This window comes from Manacus candei, unplaced genomic scaffold (genome assembly GCF_025592945.1).
Source record: "Manacus candei isolate 608988 ecotype Guabito, Panama unplaced genomic scaffold, ASM2559294v1 h1tg000166l, whole genome shotgun sequence".
Lineage (NCBI taxonomy): Eukaryota > Metazoa > Chordata > Aves > Passeriformes > Pipridae > Manacus > Manacus candei.
In genome coordinates this window covers 582,326-587,380 of record NW_026138214.1, presented here as the reverse complement: position 1 = coordinate 587,380, position 5,055 = coordinate 582,326, and positions in this window count along the sequence as shown.

Sequence of the window (5,055 nt, the reverse complement as noted above, 5' to 3'; positions counted from 1 at the left end):
ATGGGGTTATTTTTACTTTCGGTTATCTAGCTTTATGAAGAATCGACACCACTCATACAGCTAGATAACCAAAGATAACAACCAACCCCTGGAGTCTACAGCATCATCAGGAAAAAGCCAACCTCCTCTTCTCCAGGGGTTCGGGGGCACGTGGCTTTTAAGGAATGAACGAGGGAGGAAAATGAATAAAAAGAGATGCAAATATTAGCAGCCAGATCCATAATATGTGCACACAGCTACAGCCCTGGCACTGTTCCCGCAGCCCAGCCAGCCCAGGGCACAGAGTCCTGAGCATCACTGGGACAGGCAGGATCAGGCCCCTCGGAAGCACAATTTGGAGCAGAATTACAGGATCACCACGCAGGAGCTGCCTATTTTCTGCCGAGTTTCAATTTGTTTCATTTGCAAACCAAATGATATTCTGCAGGTGCCGAGAATTAAGCCCACATTATTTTTAATAACTATCAAATTAATGCATTCAAACTGGTAATAATCAAAGCAAATATAATTTGCGCCCGCAACTTAAGATATGCAGAGAAGACCAAAAGGACATTTCCCCACCCAGAAACGCGTTTAACGCTCTCTAAACAAAATGACTGTGAGAAAAACCTGCCGGTTAATATAAATAATAACTTGTGATGCTTTGGATTCAGCCAAGATCTGGGGGAACAGAAGCGATGAATAAACAGAGAAAACACAGAGGAAATGATGAAAGGAGGAAAGAAGGAAGGGAGAGACTCATGCTCGCGGCTCAGGACCCCGGCTCTGCACGGGGACCAGGACCCGCATCCCTCCGTTCGTTCGGGGGGGACCGGAGCTTTCCGCTGGTGTGGACCCGCATCCCTCGCCTTCCTCTCCCCGTATCCCTCCGTCCTTTCTTCTTTCGCGGGGAACACGCATCCCTCCATCCTTCCTTCGTGGACTCTGCATCCCTCCATCCCTCCTTTCTCCAGGGGTGGGGGAGAACCCTTCTCCTTCTCCGGAGCGACCTGCGTCCCTCCACCTTTCCTTCCTCCGGGAAGGAGCGCGCATCCCCGCACCGCTCCTCCTCTCCAGGGCATCCCGCATCCCTCCATTCTCCAGGGGAGGAACCCTCACCCCTCCCCTTCCCCGCGGCACCCCGCAGTCCCAGCCGCCCGCCTCCACCCGCATCCCTCCCCTCGCCGAGCGACCTGCTCCGCTCCCATCCCTCCTTCACCTGCAGCCTCCGCGCGCTGCGGGGAAGACGCGGAGCCCTCGCTCCGCCGCGATGCCGCGGCTCCTCCGCCCCCGCCTTCTCCCGCCAAGCGGAGCGCCGGCAGCGCGGGGCCGGGGCCCTGCCGGCAGCTCGGGGCCCTGCCGGCGGCTCGGCTGGGCTCGGCAAGTCTCGGCTGGGCTCAGCACGGCTCGGCTGGGCTCAGCACGGCTCGGCTCGGCTCGGCTCATACCTGCTGCCCGCCCCGCTGCCCGCAGCTCTGCGCCGGGGGGAGCGGCGCGCGGCACTTTTCATTCATGCTTTCCCACTCCCGGCCCTCTCCGGGCGAGCCCATTGGCTCGGCCCCTCCTGACGTCACCGCCCCGGCTCCCACCCCTCTGCAGCGCCCATCGGTTCATCAATGGGTTTGGGAGGGGCCGCGAGCCGCGCGCACACGCGCCGCCCGTCACCCCCCATCCCTATCGCCCTGCCCTCGTCCCTCTCACCCCCGTCTCTGTCACCCCCATCACCCTTCCCCATCATCGCCCCCCACCATCGCCACCATCACCGTCTCCACCATCGCTATCACCCACCTCAGAATCACCATCGCCATCGCCATCACCAGCACCGTCACCCGCCGTCACCATCACCCTCATCACCATCACCCTCATCACCATCACCCTCATCACCATCACCCTCATCACCATCGTGTGTACCTCCCTCAGCACCATTATCACCACCATCACCCTCACCATCGTCTCATTCACCACCCTCAGCACCATCGTGCTCATCACCATCCTGTTCACTACCCTCAGCACCATCATCACCACCGTCATCCTCATGTCCACCCCGTTCATCCCCCTTGGCACCATCGCCACCACCATCCTCATCACCCTCATCACCACCACTGGCCACCACCCATCGTCACCACCCACCCCAACACCAAGTGTCCCCACCACCAGCCATGACCATCATCCCACCTCTCCAGCTCTCCTCCTCTCTGCCCCCCAGGCTCAGCCCCCCGGGCTCTCCTTTCTCTGGGAGGGGAACCCCTGCTCATCTGTCCGAGTGGTGCCGGTGCCACTGGGGCCGAGCTGGGCTGTGCAGCTTCCAGATGGAATCAAATGCTACTTTATTTTTGTAGTTTTAACCCCACAGGCCACTAACTACTCTGATTTTCCTGCTGTAATACAGATCCCACCAAAAATAAAACCATGATTTTTCCTTGAACAAGAATGGAGATTGGGGGTTGGTTCCCCCTCACCCCCCGCATTTTCTCTTAAAATTCCTCTTCACATTGGAATTTTTTTTTCCTAGCATAAAGCCAGCTGGGTTTGGGTCTGTGAGTTTAGAGTGGGAAGTTACTCACGGCTTTTGTCTCCTTCCTGGAGCCAGATTCTCCCACTGTCACCACCAGTGCAGCTGGTGGCATGCCCACCCTGTCGGGGTCCTCTCTCCCAGTTGCCCCCACTGGGAAAATGGGAGCCCACTGGTCTGGCTCCCATCAGGCCCAGCACTTACAGCTCTTCCTGGGAGTGGGGAAAGGGGGCCAGGGGATGTGGAAATAACCCCAGGGAGGGTCCTGTGAGGCATCGAGGCAGCAGAGAACTTTCTCAGCCCTGGGGGTTCCCAAACTTGCCCGGGGGGGTGGTCCCAACAGCTCAGCGTTATGGACAGCCCAAACCATTCTGGCCCCATTTTTGGAGCTGGGGCTCTGCCCCCCAGGACTGTCGCTGCTCCGCCAACAGCCCCTCCCCGTGGCCTCCAGCCTGGCTTCTCTGTGGGCCCCCGTCTGCACAGAAGGGTTTGGTGTGTGGGGTGTTGTTGCACCTTTCCCCCTTCCTTTCGTCTGCTTCTAGACTTGGTTGGGGAGGAAAATGTAGATTTCAGGAGGACTCTGGGGGTGCTCGCAGGGAATGGAGGGCGGGGTTGGATGCAGCACCTTTTGGAGGCATCAGGGGATTCCCCCCCACCTGCGACCCCCAACCGAATTGCAGCCCCCAATTTCTTTTAGGCAAAGGGCCCTTCCCACGCCCTCCCGGAGCTGCTCACACCCCGGGGCTGGCGGTCCCCGGGATTTCTCCCTCCTCGTTTCCCCGTCACCCACCTGAGCCGCGCTCCCCACGCGAGCGGCTTCTCCCCGTGGGCAGAGCGGGGCTGGGGCCGGCCGGGGGGAAGCAGCCACTGGACCCGGAGCCAGGGCTCTCCTGGAAGAGAAGACACAGAAAGGGTCGGTTAAAGAGCCGGCAGCGCCGGGGGTGTCCGCGCAGCCCCCACACGTGGGTGTCGGCGGAGCAGCTCTGCAGGGTCCCGGCGGGGCCGGCTTTAACCACTCCCCACCCTCACTGAGATGGGATTTTAGAGACACAACCATACGCCTTCCCTCTTTTTATTCTCCTTTTTATTAAATCCACATAAAAAAAAAATCTAAATTTCTATTTCAGGCTCCTCCAGAAATTATAATTATTTTTTTAACCCGCCAAAAGAAAAAACACGACGAATTTTGCGATTCATCCTGAGAAAGGCTGCAAAAACACGGATTTCGCTTTCAAACTTGGATTCTCCCCGGGATTACCCCGATGACAGTGCAGTTTTAGTTCTAATTTTATTTAATAATAACATCGCGTTAGAGTCATCCCGATCTGGGAGGATTTAGGGAAGGACACGAGCGATTAACAGAAGATGCTCGGATGTATTTTGAGTCTCTTGGCAAATAAAAACCTGCTCCGTGCTTTGCTGTTTTCCCGAAAAAAAAAAAAAATCCAAATCGCCGGGAAACAGAAGGAGCCGCCGCGATCGCGGGATCGCCCCAATAACAGCAAATTTGAGGATTTCCAGCCCTAAAATTTCCACGCACACCAGTGCATAAATAAAAACTTAATTTTCGGGGTCTCAAAACGGAGCCGAGCCGGGCAGAACCTGACCCCGTGGGTACCAAGTGGTTTTCTGCAGAGCAGGGAATCCGTGCACGAACTGAAAAATAACCTAAAATAAGCTCGGTTTGATTTTTCCCCGCGCACTCTTTGAGCGCAGCTTCTTCTCCTTCCCCGCGCAGAGGGGAGACTCAAGGACAGACTGCAAGGATGAGGATTTTAAAGACACACACACAAAAAAAAAAAAAAAAAAAAAAAAGGAAAGAAAAAAAAAAAGAAAAGGAAAATAAGAACTAAAATACAAGTTAAAAAAAAAATACAAATTAAAATAGAAATTAAAGCTTCCTTAGCAGAAAATAAAAAAAAGCCGCGAGGGATTTTCCATCGGTGGCAGCACCGGGCGCCCGGGCCCGCTGCAATAGGGAGGCGGATTTCGGCCGGGGCATCACGTCTGGCTCCAATAACTGCTAAAAAAACCCTAAATCCACTTAATTTGGGTGCCCTTCGCAGCCTGATGAGGGGGAGCCTCGGCGGGGCCGCCCCACGGCCGGTTATTTACGGCGGGGGGGGGGGGGCGAGTGATGGAGCGGGTCGAACCTGATTGGGGTGGGGGGAGAAATTTAAGAAATGCCACGCAAGGAGAAGTTTGCGAGGCTGGGAGGGATCGTGTCCTCTCCGCTCCGCACCCGCTGCGCTCCGCCGCGCACGGAGGAGGCGTGGAACCTCCGCACCGGCTCTGTTCCCACGCGGGTTTAATTCACTCCCAGCCCCATCTACTGGGATTTGCTTATTCCACAGCGGGGTGCGGATCCGGGGAACACTCGGCTCTGCGTATCCCACTCCCTCCCCTCCCAAAATGTTACTCCGGGATGGAGGTGACAGGGCCCTCCACTTCCCGGGTCACCCGTGTGCGTGTCCCCACGCGACGCCGCCCACGCTCCGCGCTGCGACCCGGCCCGGCCCCTGTCGGCCCCCTCGGCCTCTCCCGCGGGGAAGCCACTTGCAGGA